The sequence below is a fragment of the Amblyomma mixtum genome, chromosome 3 (assembly GCF_055824585.1).
Source record: "Amblyomma mixtum isolate Tamu chromosome 3, ASM5582458v1, whole genome shotgun sequence".
Taxonomy (NCBI): domain Eukaryota; kingdom Metazoa; phylum Arthropoda; class Arachnida; order Ixodida; family Ixodidae; genus Amblyomma; species Amblyomma mixtum.
In genome coordinates, this window is record NC_143014.1 from 244138324 (window position 1) to 244157810 (window position 19487).

General features: G+C 46.4%; 1 protein-coding gene and 1 long non-coding RNA gene across 4 annotated transcripts in view; one reads left to right on the plus strand and one right to left on the minus strand.

The window, feature by feature from the left end:
* Positions 1-4578, plus strand: part of LOC149354209 (uncharacterized) — an 84726-nt gene extending 80148 nt beyond the window's left edge. Inside the window, exon 6 of the long non-coding RNA XR_016291233.1 lies at positions 4394-4578. This is a non-coding gene — a long non-coding RNA (uncharacterized LOC149354209). The remainder of the gene's footprint in view (positions 1-4393) is intronic.
* The window catches only part of LOC149354210 (uncharacterized), a 55035-nt gene that overhangs the window by 16809 nt on the left and 18739 nt on the right, over positions 1-19487 (minus strand). The window lies entirely within an intron of this gene.

Consider the following 19487-nt stretch of genomic DNA (forward strand, 5'->3'; position numbering starts at 1 on the left):
TGTCATGTGTATGTGCCCTGGGGCAATGCAGTATTTGAAACAAAGACGCCAACCAAAAATTTGGTGTCCCCCCTATTTTAAAGGGATACTGAACCAAACTTTTGGAGCTGCTCTTTTGCATGTAACAAGAGCTTGTCTGCTAAAATTGATAAATATGACAAGCATTTTAGCGAAAAAGGTGGATGACATACTGTTTTTCACTATTTATTGCCGTATTGTTGCACCTGGCGGCCGCCTGTGGAAGCTGCGACTAGACGTCATTACACCCGCGCGCCCACCGTTCCCGCAGAAGCACGATTGCCATCGCTACTCATGGCGTACACAGATATGTCAAAATGTTAATTGATGCTGTTTACATACCATAACCGTATGCACGCTTACGTCCGCTAAATGCAGCAACTTTTTCCGGACCTTACGCCATTTCTAACATTCTCACTTTTAAAACCGAAGCGCAACGATGTTCAGACTAGTGGCGCCATCTGGCGGTTAGGAGGAGAAGCATTGTTGTCAACAAACCGACACCCCGCTTAGCCTAAAGGAGGCAGAATCGTCACTCTAAATAAAAAATAAAGCAAATTTATTACTCGTAAGTTTTCTTATGGGCGACAGGAGACGAAGCGAAAGACCGGTGGCCCATTTATGGCCAGTGACCGCGCTGAAGAAGCCAGTAACAACGACGCAACCAGTCCGAAGCGAGGTTTCATTAGTTTCATGCATCGAAGGGCGCCGCCATACTTGTCGCCGCGGGAGGGTGCCATGACGTCACGCTCTTCACCTCGCGCTGACCGGGAGGGCTTGGCGCGCGCTCATGAAACATCGAAAATAAAACCATCCGCTGAAAAATATGCGCAGTGACGACTAGATTTCGGTGTAATCACATTCCGAGAATCTATTTTCAGCGTTTTTGTTCAATTTTCAGATTTTGCTTCAGTATCCCTTTAAGGTTTTGGGTTTAGCATATGGAGCTTTTGACCTCCTGTGTGCCAGCCACGGTGGAAGAATATACTAGGTGTCTGAACGACAGTGCATTTCCAGCAGGTGATGTTGACGACCGTCCGCTCGTGTTTTCTGGGAGCGTCGTGAGATGGCGCTAGCAGATTAGGGGGTCAGCGGGCGTGTGGGCGGCGTGTGTGCCGGCAACTGCATTTGGAGTGATCGCTGCGCTTGTTTTTGTGCCACGTGTCTTTCTTTGCCCATTATATTTTCCGTCATACACTCCTGTGTATTGTGTGATGGGTAAAAGCTGTTTCGTCCCTCCCTGTTGATGACAAGCGTAGCATATTTGTCTTTTCGGATGCTCCGCATCTTATGAAATGTTTGCGCAACCGTCTGCATTCCCAAAAGGTTCTAAACTTTCCTGGTGGCCGTGTCCAATGGACACACTATGATAAGCTTTTTGTTCAAGACCAAAAGCAGCCTGGACACTTGCGTGTTTGCCACAAGCTCACATATGCATACCCATATTAATCTGAGATGCGCGTAAAACTCGCTCCCAACTGTTCAGTTGAAGTGTGACCAGCGGGCTGGAGTTTTACTAGCAAAGAAAAAAAAAGTGGGACTGGAGAATGTTAAGGGCACAGTAGAATTCACCTTGTAATTTAACGATCTGTTTGACGCACTCAATCGCAATCATTCCAAAGAAGGCATCAGTGCAGGCAGCAAAGATCTCAGTTCTCGCCTCCTTCTTGTACTGGTTCAACAAGCGGGAGGGGGAAGTGGTGGTTGGAAGGATATCTCGCGATCATTTTCTGACAGAGCAGACTGTAGCAGGCTTGCGTGTCACAGTTTTGTCAGCTTTAGAACTGACAAGATATTTGCTCAAACAGTGTGGCTTCAAGTACGTACTGTCTGGAAAATTTAACCAGGATGTATTAGAGTGTTTTTTTTTTGACAATCCGCCAAGAAGGCGGTCAGAATGACCATCCCTTATTACCCACATTTCTTCAGCTATATAACATGCTTTCAGTGTATAGCCTGATCAAACCACCCAAGCTTGGGAACTGCGAGGTAGAGCAGCAAGCTCGGGAAACACATGTGCTTACGTTGGCTGATCTAAAGCTTGCGTTCCAAATGGACAGAAAACAAGAGACTCGTCTTCAGCAGCTAAAATGCAAACTGGATGGATTGGTTGCCGCGGAGGTTGAGTGCGATGAAGCGTTTGGTGAGGTATGCGCAGAGCCAGAGGCTGCTGACTGCATTGTGTATTACCTGGCTGGGTTTATGTGCAGAAAAATGTTGAAGGGCTGTTGAAGAAACTGAGGTCCATGCTCAGCCTGAAAGCATACTTGTGCAATGTAAGACAAGAGGTGGGCTCCTGCACCCAAATCTCAGGATTTTTTCTTTGCTGCAGATCGCTGAAAAAGAATTTCAGCAAAATGCCACACATATGAATGCGTATGAGGTAATAATTGAAGCAATGCTAGCAAAGCATACATTCTCGTTCCCATGTGTGGAGCATAAAGAAGATATGATGGCAAATTTGTTTCACTATTACATTGCTATGCGAATGACGCAGGTCTGCAAACAGACAAAAATTGACTCGAAAGTGAAAATGCAACATCTTAGGAATGCAAGAGCGGGGGCTAGTTGGTGCTTCATACTGATCAATTCGCGCTACAAGAGACATACACACGGAAACACAAACGGACGAAGCGCATGCGCTTCGTCCGTTTGTGTTTCCGTGTGTATGTCCCTTGTAGCGCGAATTGATCAGTACATCTTAGGAAGCCTTCAAGGCTTGTCTAGAATGCCAAACACCTTGAAAAGCACAGCAGTCCTGAATTTAGGTTTGGTTTGGTTTATGGGAGTTTAACGTCCCAAAGTGACTCAGGCTATGAGGGACGCCGTAGTGAAGGGCTCCGGAAATTTCGACCACCTGTGGTTCTTTAACGTGCACTGGCATCGCACAGTACACGGGCCTCTAGAATTTCGCCTTCATCGAAATTCGGCCGCCGATGTGATATTGTGCTGGCGACGTCTGCATGAATCTGAAAAATAAAATCCGTCTTAGCCGGTTGTTTTATGAGACATTTCGAGAGCACGGCCTTCAAACTTTACTTCGCATGCCTGTACGCTTGTGGCGGCAAAGCAGAGGTGGAGACAGTGCATTTCAGGAACACGCGGCAGCCCGCAGTTTGCGTTGGGCCACTATTTTCGCGCAGATATGGAATTGGAAAGCCAGCATCTACGTGAGCAATAATGCCCGACACAAAACCAAGCGGGAACCAACGATCACCTTCCGTTATCGGAAGCTAGCATATTTGACATGCGTGACTAGGATTTATTGACATCTTAATAGCGCGTATTTGAAAATTTCTTTTTAAGAATTCTGCATTCTGCACAAGCCAGATTGTTTTGCGTTTGTACAAGCTGAGCTCTAGTAAACACGCGGGCGATTCCACTGTGGTCGATATATTGGACGTTTACGAGTATCAAAGCACGCTTAGGTATGAATAGCAGTTCTAAGCTGAAATAATCATGAGCATATACCTAAGCTTGCTTCTAAAGGCTTGCCGGACGTTTAATATAGTATACAGACATATATCGGGCAATTTACTTGTCATTCTTACATGCGTGTGAATGTTTGTGGAGGTCCGCGCGCCGCATCGGGTGCTACAGTTCACCCCCCAACGATCCACGCCATCTGCCGAGAGAGGCGTAAACTACGAGCAAAAAAGTCGCCGGCGCGGCAGCCGTGTTCAGACACCTAGTCTCTTTCTTCCACCGTGGTGCCAGCGTCGGAAGCCACAAAAGGAAATGCGGCAGTGTTGTGGGCTGGCCAAGCTTAACTGCCAAGGCTTGGAACCTGATAATTTCATTCTCTTAATGAGTACTGGTCTGACCCAGTGAAACCCTTTCGTTGTTTGTCTTGACTATTTTCATTCTCTCTTGAGCTCTGTGCACACTTCTTTTTGAGTGTGGTTCTTCCAGCACATCTTCAACAATGTTGCTTTTATCCTTTTTTTAGGATCTTTCAAATGTCCATGCACAAGGCCACTACAGGAGTGCGTAGGCTGCTGCGATAGTCGGTTGGGAGATGTTTAACAGTACCTTTTGCTGGGCTAGTTGGTGTGACATTGTGTTCAGGAAAGTAAAAACAGTGCTAAATTCTACACAAACCACACAGAAAGACAGACAGGACGGCACACAGAAAGACGGCAGCGTCCGTCCTGTCCGTCTTTCTGTGTGGTTTGTGTAGAATTTAGCGCTGTTTTTACTTTCCTGAACACAGTTGGGAGATGCCCTTATCTTTTTTCTCTCTTGCATGCATTCCTTTTTTTTTTGTGTGTGTGGTTTCTCTTAGTGGTTTATTAGTTGCATTTTACTTTTCTGAGCTTGCCCACTTTTGTTTTCTCTTTTCATGGCATCCAACCCTGCATATGGCTGACACTAGGGGAAGGACTGCAGCAACCGACCTTGCATGACGCAGCATTCTCTGGTCCAAGGCACCTATCCATCGTTCCAGGCTACTGGCTCAAGAACGTGCTCACAAGTCTGCACCTTGGCCTACAAGCAGAATGACAATATACCCATTGCTGCCAGAACTGCTGTGCCAAATAAAGTATTCCTACCAACGTGCCTTGTCGGTGATTAATGAAGCATATGAATAGGTTACTAACAACTTGGTTGGCCCTATAGAAAAATCATGTTACAAAACAGTCGGTTGAGACCATACCCAGCCTCCACATTGTTTCCTCTGCAGAGCCGCATATTGCCTTTCTGTTTATGCCCCTGCAGCAGAAAATGCTGCACAAAGTTAATGAGGAAAAGAAATTTCACTGGCAAGCTGCTCTGAGACTACTGCTAAATGGGTACTGAAGCCCAGTGAAAATGTAGATCAGGTAATGAATGTTTGTGGGTGCTGCACGTGTACTTTCAATGCATAGGAGGGACGAATTTCAACTTTTTTTACAGGTAGGTACACCTTTTCTGATAGCACCATCCCTTGATGTCGGATGCTTCTGCCTATACCTCCACCTCATTCAGCACTGACAGTGCTAGGAAAGCTCTTGCTGAATATTGTAATCTGGGTGCTTTTAACTGGATGGTCTTTGTAGGTATTTCAATAAGGCTAGGCAACCGTCCTAGCACTACTGGGGTTCCAACCCACTAGGTCTCTTCGATTTGGCTTGCACTGGCTGTACTAGTTCTGCAGCGGCACCAAGCAGTCACGTGAGCATGCAGCGCCAGTTCAACAAGTGCAGATACAGCCCGTACACTAGCGCGCACCAGCCACTGGCAAAACGAAGGCGCAAGTGCAGGCGCGCCATGCTGCACTACCTTCTGACCGAGTGCAAGGCAGCGAATAACTCGTGCAGAACTAGGCCTGCACCTTGGCAAAACGAGGAGGAAAGTGCAGGGGGCGCGCGCGGCACCGGAAAAACGAGGACAACGGTGCTGCACCCCTTGAACTGGTGCAGCTGGTGCTGCCAAATCGAAGAGACCTACTGCAAATGAGGCAGATTCTGTAGCGCTTGGCTCTCGCTGGTAGTTAGTGAAATTGGTATCTCCCTAAACTGCACTCTGACAGAGCATAAAGAAAACTCTTCCATGTTAATTCATGCCATGCAACATGACATGGAAAACATCACGTGGCTAGTTCATCCATTGTTTTAAGGTTCAAGACATCTGCCAATTTCTATACGGTAGCTTCAGTCTCTTGCAAACTATATTTCTTTTGAAGGCACTTTTTGAGCAGGAATTGTTTTCATGCAGATGCTTTGGGTGCACAAACTGGGTAATGTTGGTCGTCACATGTTAATAAAAGGCCCTAAATGATTAGAATGATATTTGGTAAATTCGATTTACAGTCTTCTATTACCGTTTTTGACCTATCTTTCCTCAAACAGAACAGTGGCTGATTGAATTCGCATCACTTGTTAATGTCAGATTTAATTTTTTTTTTTGCTCTAGCCTTTCTCAGCTACTAAGGGCCATTATTGCCCGAGAGGTATGTACGGTGTGTACTGTACACACACGGAAATCGCTTCATTCAAATCTGCGGTATTTACGAAAAGGTACTTCGGTCCCGTCAAAATCTCGTGTTTCATTGCGACAAAACTGCCGGTAGTACACGCTTATTCAACGGCCGTACAGTTTACCTGTCCTGACCGATGATGAAGCATGGCAATGCAGCGTGCTGCACGCGGCCATCGTGCTTTCGACAGCCCCCGGACCGATAGCCTATGAAAGGCCATTACATGCACTATGCGCGCGTTGCTTGGTGTGGGTTGTGGTCTTTGCGGCTGCTTCACTGCAGTTCTTTTTTTTCCCCCTGAGCTCCTGTCACGACGTGGGGCCAGTTTATTTTAGAACATGCGAGGCCGATCGAGTGGCATCGCATGAGGCGCCGCTAATGCTGCCAGTGCTGATGAGCGGTCGCATAATGTGAATGAATTAAACCCTCTGGTCGGGCTCTCTTTATTTCGAACTCTGTGTCAAGAACTATTTTCGGTCCCCTTACCCTTAATTTCAAATCGGCATGATTTGAACAAATTTTCAGACCCTTAACAGTTTGAAGTATTAGACGTCGAGGTATGCCCGACCATTGGTGCTTGGTGTTGCAACGATATATATCCTTTTCGTGTCGCGCGCACAATGTGGCTCTAAACGTGATGGTCCTTGTCTTCATCTTCAAAAGTCTTGGCGCAAATCTCAAAAGTTTACTCGCAACAAACATAAATATAAGACTGCTCAAAGAGAGCACGCGGCTACAAAACCACTGTGCCGCACACACGTGTCCACTCTTGGCACCCTCAGTTCGAATAGAATTTGACCAAAAGTTTGAGCTAAGAAAGCGAGCACGAAACAACGAGAGTTCACCGTGAGTGCGTGTGTTTGAGGAAGGGTCGTGCACAATAGGTTTTGCCACTAAAAGCACTGATCGTGGTGCCTGCATGCGGTACAGCTAAACGGTGATATCGATACGAGATGGAAGCACGCGTTATATGTTGTTCCGCAGCTGGCGCTTCTATCATCACAATCAAAAGTGGAAGGATTGATTTTTTTTTCTGCAAAACAAACCTCGAGTAGAACCCCACTGTTACGTTCGCGGTTGCTGCGTTTTACCTCGTTTTTATGAGCCAGTCCAGCTGCCATAGATCGAAGCCCATGTATACGTAATTGAAACTCGATCGCCTGTATCTGTTACATAATGCAATTGTTGCATCATTTCCGCATCGCATGCCGCGGAAGTCGCCTCGCGGTGATAGTTTACACCGTTCCGGCATTTGTTCAATGCGTGTGCAATGTCAGTGCCGGCCGGGTAGAAAAAGCGAAACTATACACTCTATCGGTGCTTGTCCGCCGCTGTGTTAGGCAACTTCTGGCGGGAAGCCCCCACGCCAAAGCGAGCACGCTTACAGAATAGGTGATTTTTGGTGCGGCTGTTGGCACAGTTACATCGCCGCTGTGATGCCAGCGCGAACGACCCTAACGCGCGAAAACGAAACTATGCCGCGGCAGACGGCACAAGCAGCACTCTACGAGATGCGGTTGCACGCGTTGGCTCCGACGGTTTTGTTTTTGTCATCCGCTTTATTCTTGTCACCTGCACTTTAAGATACACAATTTCGAGATTCCAATAGGCGATGATCCTATGGGATTAATGTGGCCACCGCTATAACAGCGAAGAGGAGCACGCGTACCACAGCTTCGCACGCTCTAGGCTGCTCCTTCTTACCTGCTAAAACCCTTCCACAGACAGCTGCTCAGAAACGGAATCGACATTTGAGCTGTATATATAGTTGGCATAGCATCATGGAAAAAATAGCACACTCATCACTTGTGTTGTTTGGTTTTCTTTGCTCATGCAGAACGATCGTGAGAACCCACAGCCTTGCTAATTCCAGAGAAGAATATGGCGCACACGTCATAATAATAAAAAAAACTGCAGGCAACGGTGTACAATTTTTTTTTCACGCTAAACATTCATCTGCTACGTTTCCTGGCTGTTACTTTTTTTTTTATGGCCCTATGAAAAACTCTGCAGCAATGTGTTTTGTTGCATCTATGCTCTGGTGCATTTAACAACTATATGTGGACACTTGAGTGCACTCTCAACTCTCACTTTAGGTCGTACAGGCATATATGTAGCCCAAAAATTTAACTTCATATTGTCTCTCCCAGATGCACACAAATCACGTACATCACCACCTGGACAACATGACCATAAATGTCATGCATATTCAAGAATTCAAGAATGCTGATTTCATTGCTGCAGTTGAGGTTTTCGGCCAGAAGCAGGGGTAACGGGGCGAGCTGGCACAGGTTGATCACTGGCGAAATGTGTCGTAGTATGTGCACCGACATTTGCAGCTGAACTGGTTTTTACTGCAATGTGAAATTTGTAGTAGTCACTGAAGAAGAAAATAAGAAAAGCGTGTATACCAGAAACAAAAAAAATAAAATAAAATTAATTCAGCTGGTGAATGTGAGAGTTTTCAATTGCAAAGTATATATGCCAATCCTAATTTATCTTCGAGAAAGTACTCTACAAGCTATAATTAGTCCAAAAGTGATGGCCTACAGAGTGTTTCACTGAAGATGTGGCAATTTTTTAAATAGATTAAATACAGCTAAGATATTTATTTAACCCGCAGGCTTGTAAATTAATATATAATATTTAACTTTTTACCAGTTACAGTAATGCACCTCATTTATTGAGAGGTTGATTATAGCTGACCGTAATATCCGCATCACTTTTGAGATTTCTCAAATTGTGATTCTCATCGCGGCTGCAGTGCACCGAGTTTGGGGTGCCCAAATGGGCGAAACTGCATAGGCCAGGAGCACTCGCAGCCACGCCTACGAATGCATACCCAGCTCTTTCCTCGAGCAGTTCCCACTGCGGTCACTAAAGTGTATACACACTTTATTCCCTACTACTGTTTTTCAAGCTTAGCCAGTGTAAAAGCAGATCCCTTTAAGAGCTGTTAATTCCTTATAAAAGAACTAATCCCAGCTGGGACATACCATGCACAGAAAGATTACAGCAGAAGCCTTAAAATACCTGCAGGCTTTTGACTGGTATCAACTGAAAATGTAGACAGTTTAGTCTCACAAATCCCAACTGACCCCTGCTGAGATCACACACAACCCTGTGGTTTTCATAGCTGGTGACCACTCGAAATCTGCCATGCTTGTGAAGTTGACCTGCTATTGGTCCAGGACAAACATTTGGCTTTTATTATGTCATTAACTAGAACTATTTGCAATGATATTTCAGGCACACCTCAGTTTTGATTACACAGTTTCACTTGGTTCCAGCTTGAACAGTGAAGCTGCTTTGCTAGAGAAGGTGTGGCATCATATACAGAGAATTCCGTTTTTATGTGCGGGAATTTAAAAAATTCCTGTGAGCAAACTACTGGCCTAATCGAGAGCAAACTTCGCTCACGGGGTAGCATATTATGGTCTACGTTATTTGAGATGTAATTAAACGTCGGTACTTGCCTGCATTTCCTGAAATTAAGAAGAAACTGCTGTCAACTGCGAGTAAAGCTGTCGCAGACGAGAGCTATACGCGAGCCGAGCAGCTGGTTTGACAGGGCGCGCCATCTGCCGGAAGGCGACATTCGGCGAGCAGACAAGCCGGGACGTCGTTTGCCTCGTCTTCCGGCAGATGGCGCGCCCTGTCAAACCAGCTGCTCGGCTCGCGTATAGCTCTCGTCTGCGACAGCTTTACTCGCAGTGGACAGCAGTTTCTTCTTGATTTCAGGAAATGCAGGCAAGTACCGACGTTTAATTACATCTCAAATAACGTAGACCATAATATGCTACCCCGTGAGCGAAGTTTGCTCTCGATGAGGCCAGTAGTTTGCTCACAGGAATTTTTTAAATTCCCGCACATAAAAACGGAATTCTCTGTATTAGCAAACAGCTATGATTCTGTTACGTCCTTTATTGCTGGTAGCAGGGTACAGACTGGCGGGAAAGCCGCCAACACGTGACACATGGTAGCTCAGGGTTGCTTGGCCCTAAAGATTGTCCCGCTATAACACTCCTCCCCCCTACGTCACGAAGTCCTTCAGATACGCAGGGCGGCTGCGTTGGCGCTGTGGTCGCTGGACTTGAAGGGAAGCACTCGCTTCACGGTCCTCACCACAGGAAGCAGATTCGGTACTGGGCGCTGCAGCCTCCTCCAGTCTTTCTCCTTGGTCCCGTCTTCCAGGGTCCTCTAGGCTTGAAGGAATGCCAAGCCCGGAACACCCTGCCGGGGAAGCAACCAGCGGTTCCTCCTCTTCACACATCCCAGAAGCGAAACTGTCCAATGCGTAGCTGGCAGAACGACTTCTGAGTTGGTCAACATGACGTCTCCATCGACGACCGTCCTTGGTGACGACCAAGTACGACACTGGTCCTGTGACAGCATCGACAATGCCCGGCAACCACTTGGGCCCATAGAGATAGTTGCGCACAAACACTCGATCCCCCACATCAAACAGTCGCACTGCCTGGCTACGGCGCTGCATCACCTGCTCTTGTTTCTGCTGCACACTGGACTGCAGGTCAGGATGCAGACGCTCTAACACAGTTGAAAGTTTCCTGCCCATTAGCAATTCGGCCGGGCTCTTGCCTGTTGTAGCATGAGGCAGGATATGCTGGGTCATTAAAAACCTAGCCAGACGTGTGTCGATATCGCCTCCAACCATTCGCTTGAGTACTCCCTTGGTTTCGCGCACCATGCGTTCTGCTTGACCATTCGAAGAAGGGTGATATGGGGCAACGGTCACATGTCGGATTTGATTCCGGCACATGAAGTCTCTGAACTCCTCCGAACAAAAGGCAGTGCCATTATCAGAAACAACAGTTTCTGGAATGCCATGGGTAGCAAAAAGGAAACGAAGCTTCGCACAAACTGTAGCTGTCGACATGGAATTCATCCGGCACACTTCCAACCACTTTGAGTGAGAGTCCACCACAATGAGGAAAACTTTGCCTTGGAAGGGCCCAGCAAAATCGATGTGTAGTCTTGTCCAAGGACGCTTGGTGAATTCCCAAGGGTGAATCTTTGCAGCTGCTGGCGCAGACCTGGATTCCTGACAACGTGCACAGTCTCTCACTTTCTGCTCAACATCTCTGTCGATTCCTGGCCACCACACGGCTCCTCTGGCAAGCCCCTTCATCTTGACAATTCCTGGATGAGCTGTGTGAAGAATGTCCATGACATACGGTCGAGCTGGCTCTGGAATGACCACACGACTGCCCCACAGCAAACAACCTTGGTACACCGACAGTTCATGCTTGCGGCTCACAAACGCTGCAAACTCTTCTGGCAGCTTACCCTCTGGCCACCCATGCTGCACCCAATTGCAGACTCTAGCCAACAGCTTATCCCTTGACGTGAATCTTGCCACCTTCCTAGAGTTCCATGCTACTTCCGGCGCCATTTCCAGCATCCCTACTTCCCCAAGACGCTGCTCCTCTTCCTCTGCCCTACTGGCTCTCAGTGGTAAACGACTGAATGCATCAGCATTGGAAAGCTTCTCCGCTGGTCGATACTCAATTTCATAGTCATAAGCCGATAACATGAGGGTCCAACGCAGCATCCGTGGTGATAGCACCTGGGGAATGGGCTTGGCATGGTGCAACAGTCCTAAGAGGGGTTTGTGGTCTGTCACAATTTTGAAATGTCTCCCATATAGAAACTGATGATACTTCTTTATGCCAAAGCCGATGGCGAGCGCTTCTCGGTCTGTCTGGGCATAATTCCGTTCTGCCGCACTCATAGTTCTCGACGCATATGCAACCGGTCTCTCGCTGCCATCTTCGCACACATGACTCAACACAGCACCCAGTCCGTACGGGGATGCGTCACAGGCCAGCACTAGGGGTTTGTTGACATCATAGTGCACCAGAACATGTGATGACTGTAGCAGATCTTTCGCCTGGCGAAATGCTTCCGCCTCAGCTTCCATCCAACGCCACTCGCGACCCTTGTCCAACAGCCGGTACAGTGGCTCCAAGGCATGAGCTGCTCCTTTAAGAAACTTGTTGTAAAAGTTCAGAGCTCCTAAAAAGGCTTGAAGTTCCTTTTTGCATGTCGGCTCTGGGGCCTTGTGAATAGCACGCACCTTGTCTTCTGTCGGCTGCACACCTGCAGAGTTCACACGGAATCCCAAGTAACACACTTCCTCAACACCAAATTGACATTTGTCAAACTTTAGTCGCAGACCGTCTTCATGAATTCTTTTGAGCACTTCTTGTAAACGAGCATTGTGCTGCACCTCATCCTTTCCACCGATCAAGATGTCATCCAAGAACACAAGAACACCATCAATTCCATGCAACAGTTCTTCCATGTACCTCTGAAAGATAGCCACTGCCACTGCCACGCCAAATTGAAGACGGGTTACGCGGAACAGTCCCCGATGTGTTGTAACCGTCAACAAGTCAGCTGTTTCTTCATCAACAGTCTTCTGTTGATACGCCTGTCCGAGGTCTAGCCTTGAAAACTTCGAGCAACCTGCCAGCCTGGCAAACAGCTGCTCCGGTGTCGGCAGGGGATACGTCTCCCACTGCACTACACGATTGACTGTGCTCTTGTAGTCCCCACAGATCCTTATCGATCCATCTTTTTTGACAACTGGAACGACAGGTGTTGCCCACTTCGAGTGCCGCACAGGCTGGAAAATGCCTTGGCTCACCAACTTGTCCAGTGCTTCGTCCACCTTCGGTCTCAATGCAAACGGTACTTGTCGTGGCTTCAGAAATCGCGGCGGAGCTGCCGGGTTCACCTCTATGCGTACAGGAGGCCCTTTACTTGTCCCAAGTCCAGGCTCAAAGACTGAAGAATACTTCTTGAGCAAGGCTGTTGTTCCCCTACTGCCAGTTCGACTCGGCTCGTACACACTGTGAACACCACTCAGACTTATTCCCAAAGACTTGAACCAGTCCCGACCGAGAAGTCCGATACTAGCACCCTTAACCACCACCAATCGCAGGCGATGTTCCTGCCCCTTGAATTCCACCTTCACGGTCAGTTCACCCAACACTCGTAGTTCCTTGTTATTGTAAGCTCGGAGATGAAGAGTACTTGGGCGCAACGCCCTTTTCGATATTCGCAGCTTCTGCATAGTCCGATCGTTGATGACTGAACACACTGCACCAGAGTCCACCTCCATCTCTAGGGGACTTCCGTTGACGCGCACTTCCACTCTCACGGCTGGCTCTTCACCAGACAGCACGAACACGTCGTAAACGTCCGACGCAGCATTCTTGTGACGGCCTCCACTGGCCCGTTTTTTGTTCTGAGAGTTGGGTTCAGCCGAAGCGCGAGCTGCCGCCTTCCTCCTGCATGCTCTCACTATGTGCCCTCGTTGCTTGCAGAAGTGGCACTGCATATTCATGAATGGGCAACTGCTTGGCGAATGCGCACCCTTGCAGCGGAAACATACGCTTGTGCTTCCAGGCGAACCAGCCTGCTTATGGGTACCCTCCTTGGCTGTCACTGGCGCAGAGACCTTCGCAACACACGGGTCGAAACGCTGCCCGCTCACGCTGCCAACTTCACACGATGCGGCACTGCCGCGAATTTGCTCGGTCTGTCGCTGCGCAGATTCCATTGCAATGGCTTTCTCCCGAGCTGTAGCAAACGTAAGCTCCGGCTCCGCCAGCAACCGACGCTGAAGGGTCTCGCTTCGCACCCCGCACACTAGCCGGTCGCGCAACATGTCATCGAGCGACGCACCGAAATCGCAGTGTTCCGAGAGACGTCGCAATTCTGCGATGTAGTCGGCAATTGACTCACCGGGCTGCTGTTGACGTGTGCCAAACTTGAAACGCTGTACTGTCACCGACGGTCGCGGCGAGAAGTGGTTTGAGAGACGCCTGACGATCTCATCGTAGGCCACGGCCGACGGCGCATCCGGAGAACAAAGGGAGCGAACGATGGCATACGTTGCTGGGCCGCAAACGCTGCAGAGCGTTGCTCGCTTCTTCTCGTTACCGTCGATGTCGTTTGCTTGAAAGAAAAATTCGAGGCGCTCCAAATACAAGGGCCAAGACGTCGCCTCTGTTGGAACGAATTCCCCAATCGTGCCCAGCGCAGTTGCCATTTTTACCTCGTCGCCAATTATATGTTACGTCCTTTATTGCTGGTAGCAGGGTACAGACTGGCGGGAAAGCCGCCAACACGTGACTACAGTGGCTAGAATTGGGAAGTGTGATGAGCGGCATGCAGCGCCTACGGGGCGCGTTGAAGCCTTCGGAGAGGAGCCGCGAGGGGGCGCGCGCTGTCGCTTATACGTTGGCCGATCCGAGTCGCGCCGTCTCTTCTGCACGCCGTCCGCCGCTGACCGCTGTCGGAAGTCGCGCTCGTTTCTTTTTCGCATTTGGTAAAATGCGTTCGAAACGGCCTTCTCAAAGCAAGGTATAAAACACCTGAAGGTTCCGTATATATTGAACATATCAGAGCAGCACACAACGAGGATAAGTGTGCGCTTACTCTCAAAGTGATGCCAAAAATCACTGCTGCTCACGTGAACCCGAACAACTTTGAGAAGATGAAAGTGAACTTTGCTTTTCATCTTTTCAGTCCGCAAGTGCTTCGTGGCCTGTTCTTCTACCAGAAGCAAATTAAGGAGCAATGGGGTGATCCCGCACCAACGGAAGCCTTTGTTTTGCTGATGTGGAAGCTTATAAAGGCCATGACAGCACGCATACCATCTGAAGGATTAAAACCCGACTCTACAGCTGAGAAGCACATCAAGGATGTACTAAACTATCTAAACAGGTGGGAGGTTCATGCAAAAACTTCACCAGCAGGATTCCTTTCAGCAAGCACTGCCGAGGGGCTAGCTAAGAGTCACCCTTCAAGGTACGCTTGATCTAATGAGGTATCTTCATGAGAAACTTGGCTTTAAGTACCTGCTGACGTGCCGACTGAGCCAAGACTGCCTAGATAAATTGTTTGGAATAATAAGACAATTTTCTGGCTGCAACGACCATCCCACTGCTGCGCAGTTCTTGCTCACCGTGAACTGTCTAAGTTTCTACGATTTGGTTAAAGCGCCGAGCAGCGGAAACTGTGAAGGGGGAGATCTGAAGTTTCTCCTTAGTAGTGAAGATTCAAATCAAGAACTGGATGCATTGCTGGAAGGTGGGAAGATTGAAGAAGCTTCTCAGATTGTAAAGAAGTCCTTAAAGCTTTCTGACCATGAGTACCCTGAGAAGATGAGCGACTCACGGCTGGTATTTTTCATGGCAGGGTATGTTGCCCGCAAGACAATTCTGAAAACTGGGTGCAAGGAATGCAGTGATAAGCTGCTTGTTTCCGCTGATGACGCCAATGAACAGCTGGCCATGTTCACCAAGTTCTGTGACAATGGGGGCCTCATTTACCCTTCGGAAGAGCTATTCGCATTTGTCGATGCCCTCGAGACCACTTTTACGATGTGGTTCAGTTATAACGAGCTCCGCAGTGACAGCTTGGACGAGCTCGTTTCCTGCCTCCAAAACAACAATGTCACACTGGGCTGTGCACAACACGGCCCCAGCCTTATCAACCAGATCAAAAAGTTCTTTCTAGTCACTCGTCTGCACTTCTACACGAAAGCCCTCAACAAGGAGAGAGCGTCTTCTCGTGAAAAGAAAAAGCACTTGAAGCTTAGGCGCGTCACTTAGCGAGCATCGAAGCCAGAGAATTGTATTTTGAACTGTTTGTGAGAAACTTTTCAAAGTTAACTTGTATTTCTGATAAGCGCTCAATAAATAAAATGCTTACTTCAGAGAACACCGAGGAATTTTCTGTTTTGCGTTCTGTAACGCGTGAGCGGGAGAAAATCGGGCAAAGCAAGCTTCCGCCAACCTTCAAAGCGCGCTCAGTTGGATTAACTTCGCACCTTGGAATTGCCAGTGGGTTAGCGTGACTACTCTATTGCTGTTTCCCGCCATGTTCCAAAGAAAATATATGTTACGAAGCATTCTTTTAGCGTTATCGCGTTTTAGACTGCGCATGCAGGGCTGGCGGCTGCGGCGGCGGCTGCTGGAGCTGACGTGTGAACGAGCGTCAGCGCCATCTGGTGGTTTCCTCTCAAGGCGCCACGCGCGAACGGGCGCGGTCGTCACACTTCCCAATTCTAGCCACTGTAACGTGACACATGGTAGCTCAGGGTTGCTTGGCCCTAAAGATTGTCCCGCTATAACAGATTCTTAATTTGAAACTGTGGCCAACAGATTTCTGGTTGAGACTGGGTGATATTAGTTCATATCAGCTGCAACTATGTCGAATTCTAAGTTTAGGATGTTCCCCTTGCACATATGTAAATCCAGATGGCAATTGCCCAGTGAAAGCAAATTATATTTCACCTGAACTATAGCTTATCAGCTACTGCCTTCATGACTGTAGAAAAAAAGGTTTAAAGCTCCTTCAAGTAAGTGCAATGTTAGTACAAGACAGACTTAATTTTCATTGAAAGGTATGATGGCATTTTCACCAAGCAGAGAGATACAGTAGGGATTAGAACTGCAATGTGGGATATGGGTCGTATGGTTACTTGGTCATCAGAAAGCTGAACTTTTCTTATTAAATAGAAGTAGAAATAATTTGCTTATTGTTAAGATGTCAGGTTGAAAGCTCTTGACTTTAGTTGGTATCAAAGCTGCTGAGGCAAGAAAATTGTGTAAAGCACACATTTTAACCCATTGAAGGCGAAGCATGGAAGAGCATACCATCAGATGAACCTGTGCTCAATGAAAAAATGATGCAGACAGTACAATAAGTGCCAACAGCCCCTCTAGAAGAATTTAAATGCCCAGACTGCAGTAGAAATCAATCATAATTCAATATGTTCAGAACAATGCTTGCAAAGTTTCAAATCAGGTTATTTACTGAGCAGAACAAATAAAATGCACTGCACTCATTCTGTCCACACATTTTTGAAAAGGCATGAATACCTGACACTGTAACAGACCTCTTTGCTATTTTTCTTCTATTCACACAATATTAAATTAAAGATTAAAACAGCCTGAGAATTGGGGCAAACTGTGCAATTACTCCTACCGGAAGCAAAAGAATCAAAACAAGCAAAAGCTACAAGAAACAATTATTACAGGCACAACAAATACAGATTAACTTTTTTTCTTTTTGAAATGTTACAGTGATCATATAGTGTGTCAATAATGAGAATGATATTTTGCAAGAAGTGTGCTATCAAGTAGAATTGCTATTCATGACATAGATTCTATTGTGCTGTGATAAAACATTTTCAGCCTCACCTTATTTATGTTCTTGCCCAAGATGCCATCTCGAAAAGGCACTTTCATTTAACTTGCACACACACACGCACATCTTTTTCACTGCCAGAAGACTGCACGTGGTAATGCAGCAAAACACTGAAGAATAATACAGCAGCTTCAGCTGGCCCTTTAGGCTGTGCACAGATGGTACAGTAAAGAGCTCTTTGTGTGATCCACCAAAGTTGTCAGGCACATATATGCCAGTGTGCTGCCTTCCTGTACCTAGCTAAATTTTGTGGTTCCGCAACTTTCGAAGGGAAGTGGATTTTATTGAAAAGTTTCATATCTAGAGATGGTGATGAGTAATGCCTGTTTGTAAAAAATGGTGATGTCTGTTTGTAAAAAAAAGACTATGGAAAGACCTAGAAACAGGAAAATGCAAACACTTGGTGACATAAGACAGCTATTCAAAACACATTTCAAACATTCTTCGAGCTATATTGCCCACATGGCAAACATCAAGGAGTTGAAACAAATATTGTAATACCTCATATCTGATTTCTAATATTGTTGTTTTTTTCATGGATACTAGAGCCAAGGATTTCACATTAAAGAGCAACCACAGAATCTTCCGTAATGTGACACAAACATACCATAATAAGCTACCACTATAGTATAAGAGAATATGCTAGGATATTTGATTCAGTTCACATATTCTATTGAACTACAGCTGCAGGAGAGAGAACCACGATTAAGTAACATACCACTCTATTTGTTAGCCTTTGAAATATTCCTGAAAAAGATCATTTTTTTTGCGTTAACTGAAATTTCATTGTCAGAAAACAATTTAAGCATATGATTTATGTTTTCCTGTAATAATGCATTGCTGTCTCAAAGTGTACTTGATCTGTGGGCAAAACTGTGCTGTCCATGCACTGGAAGACCAAGCACCTGAAGTCATCGAGCTGAAACCATTAGTGATCAAATTTTTTTAAAGAGTATGGAAGATGAAATAGAATACAGCGGTTTACCAGCCTCTATATATTGGCAGTTCACCACCAGGCTCAGTTTGGTTATTTAATTTAATAATGAACGACTATACAAAAAATTCTCAAGGATAGCGAAAAAGGGAGCTCAAAAGCCAAGCAGGTACAGTTTGCTTGGTAAAATCCTATGTTTCATCAAATCAAAGATTTTCTGAACACTGAGAAAAAAAGCACAGTTAAACAATTTGTCAAATGATGAATACAGCTCAGCTGCAAATTTGTCAAGAATTAATGCAATGCCCCTTCTTGTAATATCACCTTCCTGATGATTAAAAAAAAAACAGAGAATGTTAAAAAATTTTGTCATGCATTGAAATAGGAATTTTTCTAGTATTTGATATGGAGTCAATAACAGGTAAATTGATCAGTAGTTCTCAATGCATTTTGTGCCTTCCCTTTAATAGTGGCCTTAAAGCTTATCAAATCATATGGCAGAATTTTCCTGAAACCGTTCAGTCAAAAAGAACAGAATGTTTGCAAGAGCATGGTAGCAATGAAGTGGGCTTATTTCACCTAAAAGTGCACTAACCTGGCCAGATCGCCCTTCGAGAGCCTCAGAATGTATGTTAAAGCAGGTGAAAGTTTCTGCTAGTGTGCAAGTGGTGTCATGTTGAGTTATTGCCATTCTTGTTGCAAGCCTAAGATATTGATTGAAATTATCAGCTTTTTATGATGGATTATTCAGCAAACCATCAGTGCATTGAGAGACCTTATCTCTTTTGTGAAGAGGGTTAATCTGCGACTCCTTTGTAGAGTTTTTTGTTTAATTAATAATAACAGTAACAATGATGATAATGCTTTGTATGCATTAAAACAATTCTATGTCTAAGAAATGCTTCTAAAATACTTCAGATGCAACTGCAGCACAAGCACTCACATTCGCATTAAGGCACAAAATAACAACATGAGAGGATCTCCTTTGCAGCCTTCCTGTTCCTGACAAACCTCTCACCACCCCCCAACTTCGTTTTCTTCAGTGAATCCTACCGTCTCAGAGCTTCCCCTGCATGCCCCATTTGCTATGATCCCTATGCTAATCTGGAACGTTCCCTCTTTTCCTGCCCCATCATCATCATCATCAGCCTGACTACACCCAGTGCAGGGCAGAGGCCTCTCCCATGTCTCTCCAATTGACCCTGTCCTTTGCCAATTGCGGCTACCGTATCCCCACAAACTTCTTTATCTCATCCGCCCACCTAACTTTCTGCCGCCCCCTGCTATCTATTTGCCTTCTCTTGGAATCCACTCCGTTACCCTCAAGGA